This window comes from Pistacia vera, unplaced genomic scaffold (assembly GCF_008641045.1).
Source record: "Pistacia vera cultivar Batoury unplaced genomic scaffold, PisVer_v2 Contig1266, whole genome shotgun sequence".
Lineage (NCBI taxonomy): Eukaryota > Viridiplantae > Streptophyta > Magnoliopsida > Sapindales > Anacardiaceae > Pistacia > Pistacia vera.
In genome coordinates, this window is record NW_022195321.1 from 35,730 (window position 1) to 50,029 (window position 14,300).

Here is a 14,300-nt window from a genome sequence, read left to right on the forward strand (position 1 = left end):
ATCCAACTCACAACACCACTAAACAAAGAATAGACAAATCCACTTGTGGATCTCTTATTTTCAATGTCTCCAGCCCAATCAGCATTTACTACACCTTTAAGATCAAGAACTTTATTATTTTCAAAATTCTCTATTGCCCATAACTGATTCAACAACTTAAGTTTCAATTTTTTTTTCTAAATTTCTAATTCTTTATCTACACAAATACAATTTTCTCCCACCTATCAAGCTGACAAGCCCATTTTTTCTTTAATTTGTTAGGTAATACTAATATATTTTATATTTGTATTCTTTTATTTTGATTGTATTGTTCTTCCAATTTGTCAAGTAATACTAATACATTTTATATTTGTTAAGTAATACCTATTCTTTTATTTCTAATTTTTTATCCATACAAATGCTTATTTTAATTTAAAATTGTATTGTTCTTCCAACTTTGACCCCCCTCCATATGCTTATTTTAATTTAAAATTGTATTATTCTTTCAACTTTGACCCCCCTACATTTCATTTCTGGCTACGTCACTAGTCCCAATGTCTATTTCGTCTTCCTAAATCCTAATCTATAATTTAACCTTAAACTTTCAAAATAAAAGAATACAAATATAAAATGTATTAGTATTACCTGACAAATTGAAGAAAAAAAGGGCTTGTTGGCTTAATAGATGGGAGAAAATTGCACTTGTTTGTGTGGATAAAGGAAAAATTTGAAACCTAGGTTATTGAAGAGAAAGAACCATGGGAGGTAGAGAAATAGGGGTTTAGTTTTGAGTTTCACAGCCCAAAAAATAAGTGAGAGTTTAACTTATTTGGTGGATTATGGTTTTTTTGCAATTTACTTTTCATTTAGGGGCAAATTTGTAAAAACTTGTTCAAAAATTTTAAAACTTAAGGAGGGTCAACTGACCTTCCTTGACCCCTCTCCCTTCATCCCTGCTTTACAAGTATGACTCTGAACCATGTTGAACACGTGTGGGTGTCATCGTTGATTTCCAGAAACCAGCTTGATTGTTCACACCACCATCACTCACTGTAATTTTCTCTCCAGGAACTCTCTCTGTTTAATTACATGTGTTGTGTTTTGGGAGAATGGGTTAGGTTAACATATTAAGCCTTAAGAGGGTATTTGGTTCAGGGAATATTGTATTACTGAAAATGTTATATTAATAGGAAGATTGATTACCTTAAAGATTAGTGGGAATGTTATATTAAATATGTTTGCTTAGATTGAAATAAATTGGTGGGGATGTTATACTGATATGTTTGGTTGGGAGGAATAAAAGAAGTATGAGAGAAGCCTTTATTGAATTGCCTTTCTTTTTTAATAATAATAATAATAATAATAATAATAATAATTATTATTATTATTATTATTTGGATTATTTCTTTTAACCCCTACATTTGAAAATTAAGCTAAAACACCCTAGTCACAATAAAAGTTTAAAAAAATTAATTAAACACCCCAACCACCCAAGACAATTGTTGGCCGCTAGCCACGATTGTTAGTCGCGGCCGATAGTCGCCGGAATAGCGCACAACCAATCGAAATGGTTGGTCGTGCATTGATCTAGCCGTTTCTGTCCAAATCCATGGATCTGGCTGTTTTCGACACTAGATAAACGACTAGATCCATGGATCTAGCCATGGATATAGCTAGATTCTGCCAGATCGGCGCAAGATAAGCCAGATATGGCCGATTGTGCACCGTTCCTGTAGTGGCGATCGACGATGATGGCCAGATCTGACTGTGGTCTTGGGTAGTTTGGTGGAAGTATAAGGGTAATAATGTGTTAAAAATTTTGTTTATAAGGATAAAATAGCCCATGAATATTCTTGTAAATTGTTTTTAGAACAATGGCATTACTGTCTAAAATTTTTATTAATTAGGGGATAAAATTGTAATAAAATTAAGATTACCAAGTAATCTTATAATACCTAAAAAGATGGTATTCAGATTACCACCTATATAACCTATAATAATTACTATTAATAATGAAAGATTACTGAAATATTTTATTTCTTGACAACCAAACATGATAATGTCAGTAATATAAGATGACATTACTGAAGTAATAGGGGATTATCCCAAACAAACATACCCTAAAAGGTTTAATATATAGTAAACCATAATGCAAGAGGTCACATGTTTTAAGACCTATGGCTTGCATTTATTTAATTATTGAAATCAGAGAACCCTTTTAATAATTAAATCAAGCACATATGGTAACTTTACTTATAGGTTGTGATTATGATCTAGGCTATAGTTTAGAGAAGTATAAACATTTTATACAAATAGTTTTTGGACTGTTTAAGAAGCCTTAAAACCTTAGATGATGACATATTTAAGTTAATATAAAACTTAATTCATTTGCATGGTATAATATAAATAACATTTTATTTAATATCGTTTATCCATAGAAAAATAATCTAATCTCTAGGGCATAATCCTAACATTAGATTCTAATATCTGGCAAACCAAGGGTAGGAGGGAGGAGGTTAACAATTGCAGTAGGATAAAAAGTGGCATTGAGATAGCACTTAGTAAGAAGAAAAGAAAGTATATGTAGTTGAGTAGTTTGGAGAGGTGAAAAATCCTTGATATTAATTCATTTTCATGAATTCGTCTATTTCATGCATAGTGTTGGTAAGTGAATTCACCTATATTATCTTGAATGCTTTTGCATCATTCTTTTCAATAATTACAACACATTTTTTTCCTATCGTCATTTCTATGCACATGTTAAGAGAGCAATTCTACCATTCAACTCTATTCACTATTTTTTTTTTTTTTAAAGAATAAGAATTACAAACTAAACCACCCCTTCACAAAGCTACCCTGGGAGAGTGAGGAAAAGCTCACCCAAATGCACAAAAAAGACCAAAGATGTGTAAACCTTTACAAAATAAACAGCCCACTCTTTAACATAACAACAAACTAGGAAGCCTAAACACAAGCCCTCAACTAGTTTATCTGTCATTTTCGTTAACTAATAATTAAATTCATTCCAAAATAATTTATAAATGGAAACATTTACCTTCTACATTCTATTGAAATTCATATAATTTTTCTTCCAATAATTAAATTTAAAGAATCAACGTTAACGATAAGGGTATTCCTGATAATTTCTAAAATCTTCACTAAAACCCCCCATTTTGTTCTTGCAGCTGATGCAAAAGAGTCGGTTTCTGTTTTGAAAGTATTGGTTTTCCAATGAGATGAAAAAGATGGTTCACATATTGGATTCTTGTATCCTCCGTACTCAAGTAGTTAAGAGAAAGTTGATAATTTCTGCTCAAGGAGGAAGACAGAGCACTCACCGTAAGGGGAATTTCAAGGTACCCTATAGTTTGGTTTCGAAAACTAATGATAAGACCTCAAAATCTACTCTAAAGACGTTAAAAGTTGACAGGGCAAGGAAATAAACGTGATATTTGGAGTTGTTGATGCCAAATCCAATATTATTATCTTGCCCTTAGACCACACTTTGTTCTCGAAGGAAGCTCCACGCAAAACAAACTAAAGAAGATAACCTACAGGATGGCAGGGAGGCTAAAAAAGCTATAGTCAGGCTTCAATAATGTTATTATTCCATACCTTTAACCTCCTAGTTTTAGGACAATATTTCCTTTAATATTTAATTCTCTAATTTAACTTAACTTTACTTCATTAGGAAGATATCTCATAAATTGCTTGTTTAGTATGCAAGTAAGATCCATTAGACATATTTACAATTTAACCCTTAGGTTGCGTTTGGTTCGGGGTGATATAAGATTAATCCTGTAATCTTTGTTTAATTTTCAATATTCCCTCGTTTGGTTGTCAAGTAATAAAATAATACGTAATCTTTTATTGCAAATAGTGTTTACTGTTGGTAATATTGGAGGTAATCAGATTACCTTCCCCAAGGGTGTTAACATAAGATTATCGAGGTAATCTTAATTTTCACCCTATTTTGCCCTTAATCTTTTATCATTTAGGACACATTTACCCTCATGTGTCTACCAAATAACAATTACCCAAACCCCCAACATTTGAAAATATAGCTAAAACACCCTAACCACAAAAAAGTTTAAAAGTTAACAAAATACCCCTAGCCACTCAAGACCACCGTCGATCGCTAACCACCACCATTGGCTGCCGACGAAAGTCATCATATCGGGGCAAGACCGACAGGATCTTGCCGGTCATGTATCAGTAAAGATGTTTCCGACCATGGATTTGTGATCCATGGCCGAAAACGACCAGATCTGGCCGTTTCATGGCCAAAGATGTGGCCGTGAAACGCCATAGATCTAGTCGTGAAAATGCTAGATCTTTGGCCATGAAATGGCCATCGTTTCACGGCCAGATCTGTGGCCATTTCACGACCACATCGCCGTCTCACGGGCAAAGATTTGGCATTTTCACGGTTAGATCTATGGCCGTGAAACGACCATATTTTCGACCAAAAGATAGAGATGGCAATGGGCTCGACATTTTCGAGTTTTCGGGGCGGGCTTTACCCGAGGTTGGCAAGCTTGGGCTTGGGCCTGGGCTTGATTTTAAGGCCCGACCTCGGGTATGGGTATATCTTTAGGCCCGGCCCGCCCCAAAAATTTTAGTATTAATTTTACTAATTTACCCTTATACTATATATTTAATTACAATATTATCCTATATATATATATATATATATCCATTTTTTCCAAACCCTAACGTCAATTTTCATCTCATATTGAAGGTTTAACATGTTAAAATTGCCTTTAAATGAGTTAGATGGGTTTGGTTCAACTTATAAAAGTGGATTTCACCATAACATATTATGCACAGCTGAAAAGTTAGTATAATCAAATATTATGGAGTTTTAATTGCTCATTTATTGCTTAAATTATTTGCGGAAATAGCTTCAATTAATATTTAAAAACTATTTCTTAAATTAAAAATATAAAAAAAATTTGAAATTTATTAATAATTAAAAATAAACATTATTAAAAAAGGTGGGCTTGGCCCGGGCCCGCGGTTATAAAAAACCCGTCGGGCCAGGCTTGGGCTTTGCCTATCATACCTGTAACGGGCTCGGGTCCGGCTTGGGCCTGTGTCATGAGGTCGGGCTTGGGCCTGGGCCAAGGGGTACCTGGTCTCAGCCCAGCCCATTGCCATCACTACCAGAAGATCCATGGCTGGACTAGGCCTTACCGGCGCATGACCAACCAGATCTGACCGGTCGTGCGCCATTACAACGGCTGCCGGCGGTGGTGGCTGGCTGCCGGTAGTGGCTTGAGGTGATTTTGCTAATGTTTTATATAACTGGGGTGTTTTAGCAAAATTTCAAATATAGGGGGTTAAAAGAAATAATTTAAAAAATAATAGAATAAAATAATAATAAAAATAATATTATATTATTATTTAAAAAGGAGGGCAATTTAGTAATCTACATAACATACCCACTCATTTATCCTTCCAATCAAACATATTATTATAACATACCCACCAATTTATTCCAACCAACCAAACATATTTATCTAAAGATTCCCTGATAATCTATCTTTCCAGTAATACAATATTCTCCTATAATACAACATTCCCTAAACCAAACGCATCCTTAAGAAATTCTTGCACACAAAATTAGACTAATAGCCCCAAAAAGACCGTTGGTTAAACATTTTTGGGCTTTGGGCCCTCCTTTCAAGTATAAACAGGTTTATGGAGTTTTAGACATAAGAACAATTTATGATCGAGTTTACGAACCTTGGAAAGGAAATATATTTTAAGAGGATAGATAATTAATCAATAAATTAGGTTAAAAGTAAATTATTATTTTTTCATAAATTTTACTTTAAAATAAAATTTACAAAAAAAGATTTGGTGGGATCCAAATAACATCTGTCCGCTATTTTATTCTTAACTATGAATTGTCTAGTTTAAATTTTAAAATTATAGTAAAATTCTTAATTTAAGATAAATAAATCGTTAGATGAGGGCATGAACTACTCTTATTCAGTATTCGTATCAAGATCTATCTTTTCAAGAATGTGTGAAACTTTTTAGCGTTATTGTCTTTGTAAGAGCTTCACCTATAAACAAAATTCAACCATATTATCTTTACAAAGTTAGAATCTTTTGTATAAATAATTCAGTAAATACTAATAAAACATATATTTTGTAGATAATTTTATTTATTTTTAGAATAAAATAATCCCCCACCATTTATCTTTGGTTATGTAGGTGCTCATGAGTAGGGATGTACACAAGCCGAGCCGAGCCGAGTATCTCGGTACTCGAGCTTGGTTCGTGATGAGTAGTGATGATCTCGAGTTCGAGCCGAGCTTGATCGAGCTTGAATATTAGTGTTCGAGCTCGAGCTCGCAAGTCTTCAGTGCGCTCGAGCTCTAGCTCGATGGTTGCTTGTGAACCAAAAAGCAGTTGCAACTCTGAAGGCAAAACTTGCCCATAATTCAACACAATCTTCCATTTCCAACACCAACAATCTTCCAAAACAACAATGAAATGAGAAGTTTAAAGTTCTTGGATGAAATATGCATTACAATTGTTTGATACATTTGTTGGATCATGGATGTAATATGCATTTCTTGCACAATCATAAGTACAACTACAAAAGGGTAGACACTAGACAGTAAACTGCATGAAGCTATGTACAAACTCATGAAACTATATACATACACAAAAGTACAATCCATGAAGCTGTGTACAAACACATGAAGCTATATATAAACACAAAAGTACACTCCATGAAGCTATATACAAACACAAAAGTATACTCCATGAGGTTATATACAAGCACAAAAGAGCAGAAAACTAAAGTAAGCAATACAGACTTTGGGACAACAAAATCCGAGAACAATAGGAGAGAAAAACCTAAAGCCACCCAAAGCAGAAGAAAGGCACCAAAGCCAGGCATCTCACCTGTAAATATTGTAAATGTGAAGTGTAAATACAAAGGAAGCAAATAGTTTGCAAGTCAAATGTTTGCAATTCACCATTAAAACAATTCACCATTCACCAAATCAAAATCAACACAAGAATCACCATTCACCAAATCAAAATCAACACAAGAATCACCATTCACCAAATCAAAATCAACAGAGCAATCACACTTCTAATTCATGACTTTCCCAATCACCATTCTCCAAATCAAAATCAACACAGCAACATCACAATATCCCTCATAACAACAATCACCATTCACCACTAAATCATCATAGCAATCACACTTCTAATATTACTTGCAATTCACCATTAAAACAAACAAATCAATAAACTAATAAAACCTTTAATGATAGGTCAAGCACTAAACAAATCTATATATTTACAAACCTGCAGAAATATATTGGAGGGTCAAACAATTTACTCATTCCCTTTAGATGAAGGGATAGGAAGGATAATCTCCAGTGGTTCCTTATCCGTCTAAAACACATATAGGAAAAAATCAGAAAGTTTAAGTTAGAGTAAAAGAAAAGTATATTCTAAATAAACGAGACATTAAACATCAATAATTTAAGGGTTAATTGAACTTACTTCGTCAATCTTCTTTAGTTCGAGGAGATTGCGACACCAATCACCTCCACATAGTAGTACTTGCACTGTGTCCAGAGACAGTCAAGATCGGTAATTGTCAATAACTCTACTTCCCGCACTAAAGGTAGCCTCTGAAGCCACCGTGGTAATAGGAACAACAAGTATATCACGAGCCACCTTACATAACACTGGATATTTCAAACTATTTGCTTGCCACCACTTTAAAGCATCCAACGCCTCATGACCCATCTAACACTTACAACATGGCTCTTCCAAATAGGAATCTAACTTCGATTTTTCTAGGGCAACAATTTCAATTACACCCATATAATTCATTACATCTGACCAACTAGAAGAATCATCATCCACATTCGTCCCACTTCCACTTCCACTCCCTTTAACTTGCTCGGTTGCAGGCATATGTTGAACGGCAGATGATTGACTGTCGGCCACATATTCCCTATACAACTCGTACAAGGCATCCCGAACTGTTATAGAATGAGCCTATGCTTCAAGATCACCATAAATCTTGGGGAAAGCATAGTCCAACACTCTCATTTTGCGCCTAGTGTCTAGAACAACAGCTATAGACATCAACAAATTGCACTCCCCTCAATATTTATCAAATTTCCCTTTCATCTTCCTCACCATGGTCCTCACAAATTCATTTTCATCCTCAGCATGTTTATCCAACAAAAATTTCACCTTACAAACCTTGGCAAGAAATCTATTTGATATTGGATATTCAGACCCTGAAATGATGTTAGTGGTAACATTGAAACCCTTCAAAATTTCACAAACTCTCTCAATTTAATCCCAATCTTCATCAAGGGGACAAGAAGTGAAATGCTGGTCTCTTTCAAAGTATCTTGGAAACACCCTTTGAAATTTTAGTGCAGTTGCCAACATCTCATAAGTTGAGTTCCACCTCGTTTTACAATCCAATATCAACTTTTTGTGAGACAACTGCAATTGTTGCATAATTTCTGAAAAGATTTATAGTCTACTCTCCGATTGATTGATGTAGTAGACACTATCACAGATGTATTTGATAATGTGTCTAATCTGATTAAGATCATCTTGCACCATTATATTTAATATGTGGGCACAACACCTAACATGAAACAGCTTTCCCCCGCAAAGAAGCTTCTTAGTTATAGAAAAGTTTTCTTTCAGAACCTTGATTGCCATGTCATTAGTGGACACATTATCAACTGATATCGTGAAGACTTTGTTCTCAATTCCCCATTCTCGCAAACAGTTAAACATGCTATCAGCAATCTGGACACCACTACGAGGAGGCGATAAACGAACAAAATTGAGCATACATTTGTTCAACCTCCAACTAGTATCTATCCAATTCCCCGTCACAACCATGTACTCAAGTTTCTGATTACTTGAATTCCACAGATCAGTAGTGAAACTAATTCTATCAATATTCCTCAAAACAACCTTCAGCCTCTTCTTTTCCATTTCACACACCTTCTGACAATCATTTTTACTTATGAAACGTGTTATTTTTTCCCAACCTGGCATCCCATATTTTAGCAAATTATTAAAACCCTCTTGCTCTACAACTCTGAATGGGTGCTCATGCATAAGCATCCATTGCGCTACTAGTTCCCTCATCCTAACCATCTCAAACTTCCCACCTATAAGAGGAGGCAGCGAACTACCTGCTGCCATTGCATCTATAACTGGAAAGTTCAACTGTTGTTGTTGATTATTAAAAACCCTTTGCCTTAGACACCCCTTCAAATGTCTAGCAAATTGAGTAGTGCTTCCAGTTGCATTAATGGACAATTTTGCCTTACAATGGATGCATTCTACCTTCTTCATATTTTCGGGTTGAAGAACCTCTTTAAATTCTGTCCATACAGGAGATGTCTTCACTCTTTTCTTCCTTTGGAATGGGTTATCAATATCATCATTTTCTTCTTGAACAACCGGACTAGTACCACAAGTTGCACTTACAGTTGCATCTGTATTACTTGTTGGGGTTTGAACTGGTGAACTTAAGTCAATCAATATGGGTCGGCCACTAGATGAGCTTTCCATACCTATAATGGAAGAATAAAGCAACTATTAGAATTTGTATGAAATATAAAAATCAAGCTATCTATGTAATTGAATACATTTCAACCTATCAAAATACAATTAATGTGAGTGTAAAGTGACTGACAGGAACCCCATATTGTTTCCACTTCCAAAATTCAATGACTAATACAAATTTGATTTTCCAAATCTAAACCAGCCAAGTAGATCACACTAAATCAGTAGATTTACAATTTTCCCCTAAACCCAAACTTTCAACTTCAACACAAAGAAGCCGCAAAACCAAACAAACTAAACTGCAAGTCTGCAACAAAAATCATCCAAAATGACATAACAACAGAAAAGCATCCAAAATCCAAACTTTCAACTCCAACACAAAGATAATGCAATACCAAAACTGCAACTTACAAAAATCAACAAATGCATTTAAACTCACTTAACAACCAGACGTGGGTCACGATCCGGAGCTTTAGCATGACGGAGATGACAGTGACGGCGAATGGCAATGGAGATGTCGTCGGCTACGACAGCATGACTGATTTACGGAAATGGTTTTGAGTTGTGAATGGGATGTTAGGGTATTTTAGAGTTAAGGAAGCAACTGGAGAGTGGAGACAACCATGACAGCATATGGCAATGATGGAGTCGTCGTTGACGATGACGTGGGGGAGAGGTTTGATTTCCGATGTTAGGGACTTAGGGTTTTGTTCACAGTGAAAAATCCCAAATTGATTTTGGGTTTATTGTCTGAAGCGTGCGTGAATGGGTGCTTTTTGTCATTTTTAGAAGTTGAAAATAAAATAAAGTTTAAAATCTTGCAAATAGGCCCTCCGAGCTTGCGAGCCGAGCTTCGTCTGGATCGAACTCGGCTCAATCCCCTTGACGAGCCACTCGAGCTCGAGCTCGACTCGACTAGCTTTAAGTTGAGTGCAAGCTTTTGACGAGCCGAGCTCAAGTAGCTCGTGAACTACTTGACTCGAGTCTCATCCCTACTCATGAGGGAGCTCAAACCCCGAATCTCGTGAGAATAAATCATATACCTAGTCATCCAGTTAAGCCCTTGTGGATTTTACTGTCCTTTTAATTTATTATCAATTTTGTCTTTGATCTCATTTAATTTTATTTTATTTGAAAACCTCAAGGACGAAAATGTCATTCAATAAGAATTGGTGTGTGGTTTATCACAATGTTTTAATCACCAACCTAGGGTGAAACATGACAAAGTTGTCGGGCCCCGGGTTGACCGGTTTGACCTGTTGGACAAACCGGGTTTCAAAAAGTTTAAAATTTAGCAAATATACCCATGAAAATTATAGTTAAGTCTCTGCAGGTTTAAAATTTAGCAAACACACTCCAAATACAAATCGGCGGCGACACACCAAATGCAATCCAAATCATCCCTTGAGCTTATTCCCCAAAAAATCTACCTAAGATCTGGTCGAAATCGAACCAATTTTGGCCAGATCTCACCAACGCTGACGTCGATATTCCAGGCCAGATCTCACCGATGTCCGTGTCGACATTCCAGGCTAGATCTCACCACCGCTGATGTCGAAAACCCTCCCCATCATCACGAAAATACTCCCCTCGACCTCTTGACCAAAACCCATGTCACCTCACTCCTGTTCACTTCGCCAATCACTGGCAAAAGCTGGTTGTTGCCACCATTAATTTTTTTCGATTTCCGATCGATTCACTCATTGGAAATCACTTCCGTCACCACCATTGCACTCATCGGCACTTCCTCTTCAAAAGCCCCAACATCCCAACCTTTAAATGTTCGCCGATTATCATCCCAAATTCTAAGGTTTTTGGTGAATAGGGAAAGTGGTAACCCTGATCGGTGAAGGCTCCGAGTCCCTGTTGAACCGGCTGGGCCAGATCAGGCTTTAAAACACTGGACTACATTATCATAATATCATTAACAAGTACATGGGCATCAATAAGTATCTTTGTGTTGCAAGCCATTCAAAATTTGAGGGCAATATTGATAGAAATAATTTACTATGTGCGAGACGTTTCCAAGAATATCGACACTTTTGACAATACTAATTATGGATTGAGCTAGAGCTTTAATGGTTTTGGATTTGATTCTATTTGATCGGTAGATAATTGGAGATCAAAGAAGTAAAACAGTAACAATTAAATGACAGATTTAACCCTTATCTGTTATCGAACAATAAAATTTAGTGGCTATATATCATCTTATATAAACTTGCATAAACATTGCATATAAACTCTTTTATTCAAATTAACATAAGCTAAAATTAATAGCAGAATAAATATGAAAAATTAATTTAATAAATAGAAATATAAATGATGTGATAATTAAAAACAAAAAATTATTGCCACATCACATGATCAATTTATATACAAGATAATTGGTTAGCTCGCAATTGGGCAGACAAGACCCATTATTGGGCAAGTGAGACCCATTGTGAGCTGACCAATTACGAGTTGACATGTCAAAGTTGCTAGAAAAAATTTGTGAGATTGGGTTATAAGTATAGTATTGTCCAATTAATTAATTGATCTTATCAATAATTCAAAACCCAAGTCAGAGACACATAAATCAAACTTTGGCATCTTATTTTTGAAAGCCATTTATTCTTTCCATCAGGGGTGAGTGGCTCTGGGTACCTTGCATTTTTCAGGGAAACCGAAACTGGAATCGCACAATACAGGTTCCCAAAAAAAAGAACCGAAACCACACAGTGCAGATTCTTAAATTTAAGGAACCGGAACCTAAGGTTCCGGTTCCTTTCCCAGGTATCCTGTAAAAAATCAATTACCCTCTATTAGTTTAAAAAATGACAAAAATACCTTAAAAGTTTACAAATATACCCCTAAAAAATTTTGATTATTCATTTATTTGTGTCCAATGTAACTCATAAATCCTCTAATCTCTAGGAAACACTTGAATTCAATCAATTCATCACAATTCACATAAAATTCCTCAATCAAAACCAAAACACAAACAATTATTCATCACAATTCACATCAAATAACTTCACCAAAATCATTCAAACAAACAACAATATAAAAAGCTAGAAACTGTCACCAACTTCTTTGATTCTCCCACTACTAAATACTAATGTAGTAGTAAATTTAATGTTATAAATTATTAATGTTTATAATGTGATATAGTAATGTTGTAATTAATTAAGTAATTATTTAATTATAATGTAATGTTATAATTAATTAAGTAATCATACTATACATTTATAATATAATGTTATAATTAATTAAATTTCTAATTATTTAATTAAATATTATACTAATGTTTATAATGTAATGTTATAATTAATTAAGTAATCAGGCTATAAATTTATAATGTAATGTCACAATTAATTATATTTTTTAACCATTTAATTAAGTGATGTACTAATGACTAATGTAGTAAATTAATAATGTTTATGATGTAATGTTATAAATTTATAATTAATTAAATAATCATTTAACTATGTAATGTTACACATAATTAAGTGATCATACTATAATGTAATGTTATAATTAATTAAGTAATTATTTAACAATAATGTAATGTTATAATCAATTAAATTTCTAATCATTTAATTAATTACTAATGTTTAATTTTTATAATATAATGTCATAATTAATTAAATAATCATTTAATTATGTAATATTATAATTAATTAAGTGGTCATACTACAATGTAAATTGTAATGTTATAATTTATTAAGTAATATACTATTTAACTATAATGTAATATTATAATTAATTAAATTTCTAATCATTTAATTAAGTATTGTACTAATGTTTATAATAGAATGTTATAATTAATTAAGTAATCGTACTATAAATTTATAATATAATGTTATAATTAATTAAATTCTAATCATTTAATTAAATATTGTGTAAATTAGTAATATTTATAATATAATGCCATAATCAATTAAGTAATCATTTAATCATTTAATTTTATAATTAATTATGTGATCATACTATAATGTAATGTTATAATGAATTAAGTAATTATACTATAAATCTATAATTTAATATTGTAATTAATTAAATTTCTAATCATTTAATTAATGTACTAATGTTTATAGTGGAATGTTATAATTGATTAAGTAATCATACTATAAATCTATAATGTAATGTTATAATTAATTAAATTTTTAATCATTTAATTAAGTAATATAATAATGTAATAAATTGCTAATGTTTATAATGTCATATTATAAATTTATAACTAATTGTAATCATTTAACTATGTAATGCTATAATTAATTAAGTGATCATAATATAATGTAATGTCATAATGCTATAATTAATTACGTAATAATTTAATTAAGTAATCATTTGTTTATAATGTAATATTACAATTAATTAAGTAATTGTACTATAAATTTGTAATGTAATGTTAATATGTTATAATTAATTAAATTTCTAATCATTTAATTAAGTATTGTGCTAATGTTTATGTAGTAAATTACTAATGTTTATAGTATAATGTCATAATCAATTAAGTAATCATTTAATTATGTAATGTTATAATTAATTATGTGATCATCCTATAATGTAATGTTATAATGAATTAAGTAATCATACTACAAATCTATAATTTAATATTGTAATTAATTAAATTTCTAATCATTTAATTAATATACTAATGTTTATAATGGAATATTATAATTGATTAAGTAATCATACTATAAATCTATAATGTAATGTTATAATTAATTAAATTTTTAATCATTTAATTA